This window comes from Ambystoma mexicanum, chromosome 2p (assembly GCF_040938575.1).
Source record: "Ambystoma mexicanum isolate Mex_15411 chromosome 2p, UKY_AmexF1_1, whole genome shotgun sequence".
Lineage (NCBI taxonomy): Eukaryota > Metazoa > Chordata > Amphibia > Caudata > Ambystomatidae > Ambystoma > Ambystoma mexicanum.
This window is the reverse complement of record NC_090923.1, coordinates 1,125,450,570-1,125,466,644: the sequence shown is the minus strand read 5'-3', so window position 1 is coordinate 1,125,466,644 and position 16,075 is coordinate 1,125,450,570.

Below are 16,075 nucleotides of genomic sequence, written 5' to 3'. Positions count from 1 at the left end.
ATACTTAAAATGCGTTCCAGCATAAGGACGTTACAACTAGCCTCATTTTCTCTTCTTTTTTTATTGCGTACTTGACTGGTTACACTTGCGTTCTTGGTACTTTCACTCTTATAGTCTGTCCCACGTCTAGTAGTTTGTATAGTTGTTTGACTTCTATGGTAGTCTTCCGATTTATCCCATTTGAGGCTTACTTGCCTGTAATTATCTTCTGATGTTTGCTTATGGTCATTTTGATATTTTTTGACCACCTGGGCTCTCCTCTCTGCCAGAGGTATAAATAGGGGCTTTTGACCGAGTCCTGGACCTGGTTTGATAGCTGTGTCTCAGTAGGCTGTGGTTTGGCACGTGGCGGGGGAAATGTTTACCTCTACACCCTTCTCCGGGCTGGAATTGATATCACTGTTGTCATCGTCATATACAGAGAGTTCCATCAAGTCCTGCTCCTGGTTAGAGACTAGGGCAGAAAGATCTGTCTCGTCTTGCTCCTCGTTACATGGGAACTGGCCAATGCCAGTTGAAAACTCATTGCTGTTTGTTGGGCCCTTATTCACTGATTCCCTCACGTCCATTCTTAAGTTTCTCAAGTAACTCCTGGAGCTGTTTGATTTGGCTCTCTTCAGCATTCTTTAATTCTTAGTTTTCTTCCTTTGAGGGTATTGTGGCTTGGGTAGTACATTACCCTTGGGCTTAGCACCGAAAATTGAAAAGGTTTGGGCCTTCAAGTCCAGAGTCTCTGCCTGTGTATGTCGTAGCTCCTCTTCTGTTTCGAGATCTATAATCAGTACTTCGACTCAAACCATCTCGATCACCCTTTCATGGGGGGCCCCTCTTGGCTCAACTCCCTGGATACCCAATCTTATAGGATGTGCCTTGTTAACCCAGTTATCAGGATATTTACCCGTGGCTTCAGCATCTGCGTTAAATTTTGAATTATCCACAATTAGGTCGATCAATGTGGTTGTCTCATTCAGTTTGCATGACCCCTTTTGTTCACCCTGGGCCATTGCTGAGTTTTCACTTCTTTGGTTGACGTTCATAAGGCCTGCTTGGCCTTCTTTTGTTTGAATGGTGGCTTTCAAAAGATCTTTAGAGAGGTTCAATAACAGTTTTTTTCCCTCTCTCACCTATTAAAGCAGTGCCATAAGGTCATTCTGTGTTTGAATTTCAGCCCCAATATTCCTTTCCCAGCTACCCTTTATAGTGTTCATGAAGGCTTCCATGTATATTAATTTCGAGTTCATCAGTGCGGTCTTTGAAGTTATCATTTATTGCATCGTAGAGCTTCAGGAACGGCGCTAAGGAGACAGTCAGAGTTGACATGAGGATAGCTTGTGAGATAGTAGAATAATTTGTACTGGGGCCTGCATCAGTTGGGGCTCCCAGGTTAGCTACTCCTCTAGTCTGTCTCAGAGATCTACAAGCATTCCCAACTTCAGTTGAACTAAGCTCAGAATCTGACGAGGACTCCTCTTCATGCGGTTCCATGTTCTGGGGTACTGCTGTTTCACCATCAGATATACCTTTTCTTCGCACCTTGGTAGGAGATAAGATTTCTTGAACACAGGAATAATGTCTAGACTTCTTCATAGGGTAGGGTTTCAAATTCCCAGTTGAGTCCCTCGTACCCCCATTAGGGGGGGACTTTTGATCTTATTTTTTGGTTTCTTTATTGGCTTGTTTGTTGGCTTTGCATTGCAGGGAATGGTCTGCATTCACTCTGTTCGAACGAGCAGACAAGTCCATTCTCTCTGTCGTGGCATAGGCGGGTGTGCCTCACAATGTATCATCAACTCCACCACCATCCGTGCAGGCTCTGTCCCTATGGGACCTGCCAGCTGGTTGATCCTAATGGTGGGATCCTGGCCCTAGGGGGAGGGGAAAGAGAAGGGGGAGCACTGGGAAGGGGAAGCAAGCTCAATGGCATCTCTATGTCGGAATGGAATAAGCACCGGCCAGGAGATCTGAGTCGGAGAGCTTGGCGCCCTCATTGGAGGGTAATAGTTTTCCTCTGGTGTGAGGCGGGGGTTGGGGGGTTATTGCGCTTAGTTGCAAAAAAACTTCGCCCTACCAGAGTTAGTTTAGGGACTTGTGATCTTTTGTTACTGGTTTGGTTTTGTGGTATGAACATTGGTGCAATCCCTTGAGCCTTGTCCATCTGCCCTCGTCCCCCTTTAGGCGTTGGAATGTTTGAGCAGTCTTCCAGCTGTTTACAACCTGCCCCATGCACTTGTTATGGAGTGGCTCCCTGCAGGTCGGTTTCAGCGCCCCCTACCCAGCCGGGGGAATATTGCTACATAGCATGTGCAACCTGCGTGGACAGCTCTTCTGGGGTAACTTGCTGAGTACTATCTACTGTACACGTACCTTGTAGTTGTACGCTCCCCCCATTGGGGTCCAAGTTGGCCGTCAGGTTGTGGACTGGCATAGCCGAGTGCAGTGGGCGTGTTTGGCTTCTAGCGCGGGCCATTTCCATGCACAGGAGTACAAACATGCTCATTGACGGCGCCACTTTGTTCTCTAACCTTTATGGTATCCAGGGTAGCCAGGAGGGCCAGGGGGCCACAGGGAACACAGGCAACACACTCTGGAAACTCTGGGACGCTACACGTACTAGGAGCGATTTTATTCGCAGTCTCCTCCTTGACAGTTGAGCATAGGGAAAGACTGCTTACAACGGGTCCAACAGGCACATGCAACACACTCTGGACACTCCACCATGAGTTTTAAAATTGTTCTCTTTGTCCCGAGACGTCTTCAATGTTTGTCAGTTTTCGTAAAGGGTTCTATTCGGAAACCTTCGACAACGTGTCTTTCAATCCATGTGACCACTCTGTAACAAAATATCCTTACATGCAGCATCAAACATTCGCATACAGGGTTTCTTTCCATCTGGAAACTCACTGGTTGCTTTGATGTGTGTCCCAGCAGCACAGATCTTCCGTCCTCCTTATGGCTCCAGGGCTCCACCTTCTGCCCCTCAGGCACTCCTGAGTCAGCTTTTCACCCCAGGAGAACGAGCACCTTGTACAATAGAAAAAGGGGCAGCCTTACCGCACTGCTTCCCTTTCAAGCTGCTGTCGGTTACACAGAGCCCCTGCCCACAGGCCGCTCTTCCAAAGCGTGTTGAATACAAACAGCACCCTGCTGTACTTCTTGACCTTTCTGCTGCTGCAAATTCACAGCCATTGCACCTGTCACCATTCCCTCCCTTACAAAAGTTAGGGGGGGCTTTTTATACACCTGCAGCTTTGTAACAGGTTGTAGGTGGAAGTTCTCAATTAGCCCTCCCTGACCATCATTAAAGGGACATGCCTGACCTCTACCGCTCTCAGCAGGCCTCTTCTTCATCCCAGTACCTAAGTGGTGAAAGCAACTAGTCTTCACTACTCTTGGTTGATTCTTCCTCATCTCAGTACTTATGATGGCTGGGGAGTTGTTTTATAATACCCCATAAAGATGGGAGATGGGTTGGTTTTGTCATTATTAGGTAAAGGGGGATACCATGTCCCTCCCAAGGGCATCTCCCTCTTGGTTTCCCCGGATCCTCTACTCCTCTTATTTCTAGTCCTTTTTCTGATACCCTCTGAGTGAAAGTATCTCCTACCCTTTTTCTGGTCAAGGGGATAACAACAATAATATTGCATAATTGCGCCTGGAACAGGTTTCGCTCTGGAAGGGATGTGGGGAATACAGCGTCTCACTCAAGAGCACCCCACTTCCAATCCCCAAAGATCCTCCACCCAGGTGATCATCCCTCACTTGTCCACCCTAAGGGCTGGGATCCAAAAGCGATGGCCTTTCACTACACTCCGGTTTCACACAGGAAGTGAAGGCTAAGGTTGGAACATCAAAGCATACCATACCAAAAGAAATACCTTTTTTGGTATTTAAAACTAAATGCCCTCCTCAAACCCAAGGGCGCAATAAAAAGGATTGTGGAAATGTTGTCTTCTTTAAACCATCTTTTTCTGTAAAACATAAAACCCACATCCCCTCTGTTTAAAAATATTAAGGGAATTAAATCTACCCTTAAATAGAATCAAGAAGTGGAAAAAAAACTAACTTTGTTAAAACAAACTACATGTCCCAGAATCCTAGAGAGACTTGGACGAGGAAGAGGGCTGAGGAGATATGTAGATGTAGTGGTCAGGCAATTAAGCCTAACAGCCATTGCAGGTGTCAGGCAGTTTAAGCTAATGGCTCACACCTGAATTCTATTATCAAACCTGTGAGGCATAAAAGGCCACAATAGGAAAGCAATAGAGAGAGGAGCTGGAACAGGGGTTGGAAGGCTGGCAGTTGTAGTAGCAAAGGAGAAGCACGAGGCTGGCAAGTCACAACGAAGTGGGAGCACAAAAGGGATGCAGGAACATGGAGACAGCAGATTTCACATGCAAGTTCTGAGCGGGTCATGTGTTCCCAAAACCTGTATTTCAGAGGCTGCGAAGAGGAAGACATGCTGGAAGTGAAGTTTGCCCCATGTGGGCCAAACTGCTGTGATTGCAGAGCCGTGACCATGCAAGAGCCCAGGGCCAGAAGCAGAAGGCAAGCCGGGAGTCTGGGGAGCAAAAGGAACTCCCAATTAAGGTGGCCAAAGCAGAGACACCCTTGCTGGAAAAGGAGGCAGGTCCCAAGTGTGCCAGAAGTAGTAACAGTGGTCGAGGAAGTCAGTGGAGCAGAGCAACCCGCAATAGCAGTATCCCTGAAGCTGGTGATTGAAGAACAGCGTTCAGATTCACTTCACAAGCCTTGCCGGTAACTGTAGCCAGCTCTGAAGTAGTGTAACATGTGAAGCGAGTAGAAGTTGCCCGGCATCTTTAAACTGTTTGTTAACAATGGAATTGTACACACACGCTTATTTCGAAAGCTGTGTTATTTGCATGAGAAGTAATAATATGTTACATCCATTGTTGAACTCTTTTGAATTACCAGAGTTGTTGCGTATCCTCAATTGTGGGGAAGGAAGCTCACGTCTGACTAATTGTGTTTGCCGAAGGAAGTCAGAAATTGCCTCTTTAATACTACACAGGAATACAATTATAGTCATCACTTTGAAGACTGAACCCTGTATTGTAATTATTACACAAAGTCACAATACTGAAGAGAAGAACATGCATTACCCAAGCCAAGAGGCAAACCGTTTCCCTAGTAAAACCATTCTTGTTTGAACCCTTCCACCTAATGTTGTCAACAGACCAGTGGTCTCAGATATAAGTGTGCCATTGGTACTTGAAGCAGAAAGAGTGGCACTACAGCTTCTAGGTAACTATGTGGGCGGAAAAGGTATGAATAACGCGAAGGGGAGTTGGGTGCTTGTAAAGAATATTCAGAAATTAACCTGTAATGCTGAAGACTGCTTAAGCTGAAATGAAGCAAGCCTTGTGAGCAGAGACAGGTTATTCTTGTGGCAGTTAAACAGACGGAAGAGGCAAAGAGGCTGCCCCTTTTTAGGAGTTCATGTGCCTTGCCTATCTAAAGAGGATGAAGTGTCTTGTCAATACATGCCTAATAACTCTAAAGTACTAAACAGTTGTAATTATATTCTCATGGCAGCCAGACGGAAGAGGCAAAGTCTGCCCCCTTTGTGGAAAGTCATTGAATAGAAGAGAGCCTTGCCTACCTGAAGAGATCAAAGCAGACTTTGCCTGATCATTCAGAAGCATAAAGCATTGATAGAAGTACTTGAACTGTGGTGGTATACAAAGTTGTCCACAGATGTTACATTTGGAATGGTTTGAAGTAGTGACATACTGTGGGACAAAGGTGACTGTTCTCACAGTAACAACAGTAAAAGAGTGGTTGTTAAAAGAGAAGCAGCAACCCAAAGAGAAGCATCCTGACAACTATAACAAATGTAATGCAGAAGTCCTAACCAATCGTAAAGCTGTAGTTGGAGAAGATCTAAAAGTAAAAAGGTCCTTTGTACTGTGACAAATAATCTTGAAGAGAAGATAATCAGGATTACCATTGGCGCTATTTTCATTGCTGGAATTGAAAGAGGATCTTATCAACCAAAACTACAGAATTGTTACTAGTGGATTTTTATTTGTTGAACGTTTGCTTTATCTTGGAACTGATAAGAACTGGTTCAAGACTTTTCTTTTCCTTTGAACAATTTGATAATTACTTTCAAACCCTGGGGGAAGGATTTTGCCCAGGACAGGTGAAAGTCATTCAGATATTGTTTCATATTGTTTATTATCTTGTGTTGCTTTATAATTTTCTTTGAATTTTTGTTGTTTAGATTGAGGGGGCTAGTTTACCCATTCTAGAGATTGTACACTTAGCCTTCCTCGATAGAGTAGGGCAAGCAAGGTTTTATTTGAAAACATTTACTTTAATAAAATAAAGTTGTCCGCCTCGCTTTGCTGACCCCTCACACCCACACACAGGTGCTATTACCAAACAACTAGCACGCTCATTGGGCTTGAGGCTCTCATTGCTCTGCATCAATTCTGTCTTCCTCCTTGTCTCACTACTTAGGTGGTTGTGGGAATTGGAGTCAATTGATGTCACTTGATGCATAGTATTTGGAGAGTCTCTCTCAATGATTTCTTATGTATGAAAGATCAGTTCTGAAGAGGAAGTGCCAGACATCGTCTGCACTCCAGCCACCCCCTTCGAAGTGCCAGGAACGTTCACACCAAAATATGTGACGTATGGAGAACAGATAAACCAGCAGAGAGCTGCAGTTGGGCTCTGCCCAGTGCCTATCGGAATAACAGCAGCTATTGAAGTACCTACACCTAAGCAAACCTGTACAGTAAGGTACCCACTAAGAAATCCATATCTACAGACACGACAAAAGAACGTTTGCCAGAATGGAATACCTGAAGAAACTAAGAAGATACTAAAAGAAGACGACTGGTGACGGCATGAAAAATCAGACTGATGCACATACAGAATATAATGACGTAAGAATGCTGATAAAGAGATGAAAGACCATGGATAAGTGACATCTTGAGCCTAAGGTGAAACAGTTGATTTCCAAATGATGAACCTTATGCCATTGGCGCGATGGAGACATTAAGTCAGTTAAAACATGTATATACGCAAGAAACCGCAAGAAGCAAAGAAATCGGGGAGCTTGCTTACGCTTAGTAGAAAAATAGATTGCGGCAGGCACCAACTATACATATATGTACCTCAAAAGGACTTTATAGATGAGTGAAAAATCCACTACGCACATGAGCAGAATTGAATAGAGGTTACTAAAGGTTTCAAGAGGAAAAGGCTGTAGTGATACACGAAATTGCAACCTTGCCAATCAGGGCTTTAGATGACAGCATTAGCCGCTGAAAGCCAATAGTGTATTCAAAGTATGTGCTAAAAATGCTGACAGTAGTCTGTTGTAGCACTTCCATTATGCAGTAGTGAGCTACAAGGAATATGCAGGCCTAGTATGAAATAGGTCAAATTAAGCATTGTTGATAGACAGGCAGGGAGGGCCCCTAGCTATGTAGCTAATAGGTATTTTTGGAGTGTTTGGAACATCATGGCACCTATATAGCGCTTAGATAGCCAGTCTTAAGCGCTATAAACACTAAGCTATGAGTGCATGCCTTTTAGAGCTTGCAGATGGGGTTAATACATCCCTGCTTCCCTTAGAATATTCAGCCTCACTAACGGTAGGCCTGGCTCCAAGCTAATCTTCCTTTTCTCTGGGAAGGTACTGATAAGACATTCCTCAGCCAGCGCAGATGGGAACCAAGGGAGGGGGTAGGAGCGAGCAGGGAGCATCTCAGAGAGAGCTGGGTTTTTTCCATGAACCAGCCTCACAGAGAAAGTTCTGGAACTATGCGTCATGGTGACTGACAGCAAGAGATTATAAAACATCCATGCACACATGGGATCAGGGGGAGATCGCCTGTGGACTTGATTCGTGCAGAAACAGGTGCCCGGCATTGGCTCATACGGTGTCCTTCAGCATTGTCCTCTGAGCGGGGCTTGTTTACAGCTAGCTTATGAGGGCCCAAGGTCTCCCCAGTGCTGATTAAAGGGACGTAAGACTGTGTTTCTCTATGTTTCTCTATATTTCTCTATGTTTCTCTATGTTTATCTAAGTTCCATGTTTCACTATATTTTGCATTGCTCTAAGTGTTATGCTTTGTAATATTCTGTAACTTGAATCCCAAATGTATATGAAATTCACTGCTTAGAATAAATATGCTAAAGCTTTGAGGGTGTCATTTGTCACTAGCATGAGATCGCTGCTCAGCACAATAGAACCTGTATTTTGGGCTGAATTGGGTATTTTTGCTCTCAAAGGGCTGGCCCCGAGGAAGATTTTGCCCAATATCAAGACATTTGGTGGCAGCTTTGTGGGATTTGTGAAGAGCAGTGCCATGCTGACATGACAAATGGTGTGAGAGAACACAGTGTAGAGTGGGGAGCAGGCTGTCGCATTTCCTTGATGGTCTCACTGCAGCTCTGAGACTTCAAAAGGCAGCAATGTTGTGTCGGCTTGCCGTGGCCGATAGCTTGTGTGGTTAAGACTCCCTTCAGTAAATCAGTCGTGACTGACTTATTGCATGGGATTGGTGCCAGGGAGTACAAGGCAATAAACGAGCGGGAAATGGCTTTGTTTAAAGCACTCCGATGAATGGTTAAGAAAGATGTATGCTCAATTAGAAAAAGAATTTTATCATGTGGTTTCCCAAGTTTAAAGTTGTAATTTGGAATGCATAGTGAGACGGAGCTCTCATCTCTATTCTGTCATGAGGGCAGGAAAAAAAAAATAATTGCAGGGATTTGACATGCAAATTGTGAATAGTGATTTAACCATTGACTCAGCCCCAGTGTGCTAGCGAGTGGGGGCTGTAATGTTCGGAGGCGAAGGTTCGTCTTTTTTGATATATGCTTTTGAAGGGTTGGCATTCCTGAATAATGAGGAAGGGGAATGAGCCATGCTTAGGAGAATGAGTAACATCTGTGCTGAGAGCCTAAAGAGTTTTTTCTTTCTTTTGGCAACTGTAAAATTCCATGTGCTAATGGTGGCAAATTCTGTTTAAAGGAAACACACTAAAATGGTTATATTGCATTTTAGGCTGTGCCATGCTTATATTGGGTGAGAGACTCACTTAAAAGGAAAGTGAGTGAATGTTATTTGGATTTTCGATTTTTGTGTACTGATTTGAAATTGCAGAACCAGTTTGCAATGGTTGGGGGGAAAAACAATTTATATTTTTCTAAATTGCCCCTGGAGTATTTTTTGATCCCATGCTATGCCATGGATTTGTGCTGTTGCCTTATAAGTGATGTATGCTTTGGAAATAGTGACCTGTTGACTGTGATACATGGGGAAAAATGTTGTTGACACATTAAACAGCCCACAAGCAATAGAGTGTGGGTTGTTCTTGCAGAAAAAAAAACGTGCAGGGAGCTGCACTAAACATTGGCATTTTTATTTTTAAATGCACTGAACTGAGTGGTTATAGTTTGGCAATGGTACAACAGAATGAAACATCTGTGTGTGATAAGATAGCACAAAGATTTAATGGGTTGCGAGTTCTCTTGAAAGATCGCACATGACAAGAAAAGTGCCGCTTTTGAAAACAAGAGTCTTGCTGTGTGTGCAGAGCTTGTGCCTCGAAGCTGTCTTGGGCGAGGTGTGTGAAGGCAAACAAAAGCAGAAACAGTACAAGAAAGAGTTAATTTGGATGAACTGTCTGAAACGAGTGAAGCCGCCACAGTATAAGAGTTATAGGCAAAAGAGATAAGCTGCCAGGTGCACACGAAAGATAAACATGCCTGCATTCCTGAGGAAGGGGGAGCAAAAACAGAGAGCTGTTCAAAAAGTAAAGAATTTGCCCAGTAAACTGTGGTACGGAGCAAAGGCTTCATGCAGGATGGCAGACGGGCACATCACATCTGAACATTTACCTATGCATCTGTGAATGGGCCAAGAAAAGACAGCTGCCCATTCCAACAGACATTACTGTGCAAACCGCATTCCCATGTGATGTGATGTGAAGTGAAGTAAAGCGCTATTGCTGTGCAAGCTGCATTCCAATGCTCCATGTGATGTGAACTGAAGTAAAGCGCTGTGCACTGGAGAAGAAACCTCTAGGCGCTTTGAGAAGAGAAAATACACATCTGGCAAACTGCAAGCTACATTGCCAGGGGATGGAGTAACTGACAAAGACATTATGGCATTCCAGATGGAAGCAAAACTGACAAAAGTGCTTAGCCGGTTTGCAAGAGACAACATGCAGAGCGGGGCTTTGAAGTACAACATGAACACTGCACATTAGCCATGATCCAGAAGCCACACGGCTTAGTGCAAGAATGAATGATTTGTTGAAGCAACAAAAGAAACTGGCTTAGACTATCGCACTCAAAGGGGTGGTTCAAAAACAGCAAACGCCCTTTGAAAAAATGACAAGTGAAAAAACCAGAGGCTTGAAAAGACACTGCTAAGAAAAGAAAGATAAATAAACAAAGCTGCTCGTACAACTGCAAGCGGTATTGGACTGAAAGACTTTACCTTTGAAAAATGGAGTGATGCCAGCAGGGCAACCTAAACCAAGATCATGAGACACTGGAAGCAAGTTGGCGCCTGGCATTGGTGATCGCTTTGGTGAAAAAGAAAAGCATTGTGCGACCTGGGTACTTACTATATGGCTTTGTAAAAGCACAGATCAGTCTGAGGTACCATTGACCAGCTATGATTGCATTGCACAAATGAGTTTGTGATTAGGCAGTTACACCCCGTATGGTTGAGTGTAAATAAGCCCCCAGAAACATGCAGAAAGGTGATAAATAATTGCAGTAGCAATGACAAAGTGTGTAGTTACCTGATGAGACTTTTTGAAGATGGGGGTGGTATTATGGGAAGGGGTGGATAACGCTGATATTGAAGTTTTGATGAAATCCTAACATTTCTGTTTGTATTTTGCCTAGGCAAAGCACGACAAGACATTTCATAATATCAGAAATTAATATGCAGTTTGTGGGTGACACTGATCAAAGAAGGGTCAGACGCATTCTCAGAGAAAGCGAGCCACTGCGACATGCTATTTCAACTTTAACGTGCCCTGCACCGCACTCAATGCTGTAACCTGCGAATAGTGTCCAACAGAGTAATAACTTTTGCTGAACTGGCACGATGCAGACTTGGCTAATTATCAAGTATTTGATGCTACACATTTAAATGACATGTTTTGCCCTTTCTTGTTTAAAGGACTATGGACAATGAATTGTGGACTGTAACATCAGGCACCACATACAGCTGTGTGACACAGCAATTGAATGCTAACACATTGAAAAATGGTTTTTAAATGCACTGTTGAGATGAATCTGAAAAAACCAAATGGTTTTACTCTTCCAACTGAATGGCTTTAACCAGAGATGTTTTGTTTTTTGAAAAAAAAAATATTCTACATTGCACGTAGGCAGGAGAATGATTTATGAACTGTTGGGGCAGCAGAATTATGCAAGCAGGAGTGTAATTAATTTTGAGATAAGATGAGTGCGCACATCAAAGTCACCTGTGCGTAGGTTAAGATTCTTAATTGAAGTAATGCTGCCAAGTGTATGAGCTATAATTTGAAATGGTAATCTTTGAAACACTGGATACTTTTACAGCCAGCTTAAGGCAGGTAAATGAAACCATGACTGACTTGATGTTTGATTTTATGACACAGAGTGTGACACGGTTTTTTGTTAAACCAACCAGTTTCATGTTTTTGTGGGGACAGCTGTCTCCAGCACACTAATGCAAAGAGTCACCTTTTGATTGTAAACATTTGGAATAATTCTTTGGAAAAGCGCTACAAATGAGTATCCACATGGAATTGCTAGTGTACTGGCCTGGCACATTGTCAGGCATCTTTTGTCACTGAATGGATACCATTTGTTTAATTTGTCTAATGTGATGTTTTTCTGACCAAGAACTGCAGCGAGTGTTCTCGCCAAGATCTTATGAACTATAACTTGACTAAATGAATTTTTTCCATGGTGTGATGAAACAGCCACTGCCGGATAGTAGTATGGTGTTTGTGGCTAAAGTTAATATTGTATATGGTAGATATCCCACTTGAAGAAGGGTATTCTCCAAGTCACAGAAGGTAGACACTGTGAACCTGTTAGATTTTCCAGTAGTAAGACAACATGTAAATTGTAGGCTGGTAATGCACACCTTCATTATTACAGTGCTACACTTAGACATAGATTTATCATGAGGCAATGTTTCCTTAGTACTACCAAGCTGCTACAAATGGAGTCCATTTCTATGGCCCATCACTAGAGTGCGCGTAGCTAGGGAGCTAGATTCATTAATTGCAGGAGCTTTATATGCTTGTGACATAGAAACTGTGCACAATAAGCTAGCCACTATGGGTTCTGATGCCAGCTCTGCTATAGAACTTCTGGCCTAGTGGGGCCCATTGATATGCCCAGCACTGCTACAAGTATTGACAGCCAATTGAAGATGACAGAATTTTAGACATGAAGACATTTTTGTCTGCCATAGGGCAGGTCAACAAGACTGCTAAATACACACAATGCATTGTATGGCAAACATTGTTAAATCAGCAGGTGTTGGCTTTTTACTGGGTGGGGGCAACCATCCTCCACACACTGGCACGCAGAGCTACAGTTACCAGCATACATATGGATTGAATTGCTTGCTTTTTTTGATTGCATGAATAACACATGCCATGCTTTGATGTAAATTAGTAGAATTGTTTTTATTTAGACAACCTGGTGCCCATGGGTTCACCTTGTTCACGAAATTAGATGGTGTCTGGTTGGGTTCCACCTACCTGGGGGAAGTGTCTAGTCACACAGCCCATAGTCATGCTTGAATGCCCTGGGATCAGGGGGAGGGTAGGCCCTTAGGGTGAAAGGCTGCCAGGTTTTAGAATTGGTAACCATACATAAATGCAATAGTGCATTGTAGATTAGACTACACTGGATTGCCTTGACATTTTAACTGCATGCTGCTTTTTAACTGACAATCAGTTATACAAAATTGATTTAGGTATTTTTGTGTAGGCCATGTTTTGGCTAGAGTAAATGTCCATGTTCACTTGGCGTAGGTATTTTTGTGTAGGCCAGGTTTTGGCAAGGGTATATGTCACTGTTCACTTTGTGTACATTTTTGTTTAGGTAGTGCTTTACCTTGCATGCCACGCTAACTAACCGCTATAAGATAGTTTGCTTAAACCTCTTGCAAAGCCCCAAGGTCTTTATCACTGCACTAAATACTATATTGATAGGTATTAGTCAGCATTTGTCGCACAAACGTTGAATAGGGGTGGAATGTAGTGATACACGAAATTGCAACCTTGCCAATCAGGGCTTTAGATGACAGCATTAGCCGCTGAAAGCCAATAGTGTATTCAAAGTATGTGCTAAAAATGCTGACAGTAGTCTGTTGTAGCACTTCCATTATGCAGTAGTGAGCTACAAGGAATATGCAGGCCTAGTATGAAATAGGTCAAATTAAGCATTGTTGATAGACAGGCAGGGAGGGCCCCTAGCTATGTAGCTAATAGGTATTTTTGGAGTGTTTGGAACATCATGGCACCTATATAGCGCTTAGATAGCCAGTCTTAAGCGCTATAAACACTAAGCTATGAGTGCATGCCTTTTAGAGCTTGCAGATGGGGTTAATACATCCCTGCTTCCCTTAGAATATTCAGCCTCACTAACGGTAGGCCTGGCTCCAAGCTAATCTTCCTTTTCTCTGGGAAGGTACTGATAAGACATTCCTCAGCCAGCGCAGATGGGAACCAAGGGAGGGGGTAGGAGCGAGCAGGGAGCATCTCAGAGAGAGCTGGGTTTTTTCCATGAACCAGCCTCACAGAGAAAGTTCTGGAACTATGCGTCATGGTGACTGACAGCAAGAGATTATAAAACATCCATGCACACATGGGATCAGGGGGAGATCGCCTGTGGACTTGATTCGTGCAGAAACAGGTGCCCGGCATTGGCTCATACGGTGTCCTTCAGCATTGTCCTCTGAGCGGGGCTTGTTTACAGCTAGCTTATGAGGGCCCAAGGTCTCCCCAGTGCTGATTAAAGGGACGTAAGACTGTGTTTCTCTATGTTTCTCTATATTTCTCTATGTTTCTCTATGTTTATCTAAGTTCCATGTTTCACTATATTTTGCATTGCTCTAAGTGTTATGCTTTGTAATATTCTGTAACTTGAATCCCAAATGTATATGAAATTCACTGCTTAGAATAAATATGCTAAAGCTTTGAGGGTGTCATTTGTCACTAGCATGAGATCGCTGCTCAGCACAATAGAACCTGTATTTTGGGCTGAATTGGGTATTTTTGCTCTCAAAGGGCTGGCCCCGAGGAAGATTTTGCCCAATATCAAGACAAAGGCCAAAGCAACAAATCAAGAAGTAAAGACAGAGAGAACCCCTGCTGAAGGTAACCCTGCAAAGAGGCCATGGTCGTATCAGGCTGGAATTGGCTGGCGATGCCTACAACTAGAGATAAGAATAACAAGAGTCTCCTGTTCAGCAAGGTCGAGATAAGCCGCAGATGGTATACGACTGACAGAATTAAATCAAATACACAGAATTGCATGAAGAAGATACCGATTCCAGGGTGTCCCAGTCACGTGGTAAGGCAGGCAGAAAGGAATGAGACTTTCACATCTACGTATGGAGCCTTGTCGTACCCATCCTCCTCAACTTTCTCAGACCAAGAAGCAGACTTGAGGCCAAACTACAAAGCAGTAATTGACATACAGCCACTGAGTTGATGTATGGTTGTAACATAAATTGAAGGAAAGCTGGGGTGCAGACTTACTCCCTGCACCTGGCCAATTATTCTTCATGCTGCTAAGCGCAAGTGGAAAAGAATGTGGTGGATCCATGCCAACCCAATCATAGTGGACCATGTGATCTAGGGTCCTATAGAGAGGAGAGCCAATGGGACGTCGCACTTTTAGTGACGTTTACAGTAGCCAGTTCGAAGGAAGGGCTTAGTTGCCCCATCTGACATTATTACCCAATCCCCTCTCCCTGTTACCATATACAGATATAGTACCTATGTTAAAGTTACCTTCCTATAACCAATCAAGTTGCATGTTATGTTTTTAAGATTACACGTCAATGATGATGAGTTTTTGGGTTGTGGGTTTTCTGAAATTAATCGGAGTTTAAGCGAGAAGGAAGATCGAGCGGTTGCTGATGTTCATTGAACTCCCTGTTTTTTTGTACTTGTCATTAAACGAACTCCCTTTGCCAAACTATTGAGTTGTCATTATTATTTGATGCGAGAGTACGAATCTGCATCCCCATCTATCTCAAGGGTGCTGTTGCTCATTTTAAAGGGCTGTTTGGAGACCCCCAGTCTTATGGGCAGGCTGGGGTCCATCCAGATCACTTGGTAGCAGAGATTAGATGGTTAGATTAGATAAGATACCCATTGACCGTCGACATAAGTAACTTCGGGTCCTCTACAATATCACGAGTCGTTTGCCATCCGGCTGATAGAACGAGAAGCTCCCCTTAGATAGTGGCTAGTTTAATTAAAAACCTGCAGGTTAGGTCTGAAGGAACCTTTGCTTTCCTTCAAAAATCCCTTCCCACTTCTACGAGCAGCCGATCGGACAAGCAGCACGGAAATTCGGTAACGAAGGCAGTGATCTCGAGCGTCCGGGGTTTTTCCTCATGGGCCAATGGGGGATACTGGGCCTCATCCAATGAAGCCATGACATATCCCTAATAGTTGTCTCCTCCCATGTGATCCTCCCTCAAATAGCCGCCCTCAGGATCAGGTAGCGGCTGCCGTCCCCTGGCCACATTGGAGGAGGTCACTGCTGGGGGAATCTTTGATGACTCCATTAGATTCATTACAGGAGCCACCCCGTTTGAGGTTAGGGAGGTGAGCCCTCTACATAGGACCCTCCCAAGGGATTTGTGCAAGTGGGACTGGGAGTGACTCCTGTGCAACAGGTATGGTATCAAGAGAGATGACACAGACAACAGATGTACAGTTCCAAACAAAACTTTATTAATGAGAATGGTGCAACTCCTAACTTGCCCTATGCTATGGTGGGATTTTCCCTACCTAAAGAAACTAAGGAAAGTCTGTGTTTGCAAGTCCAA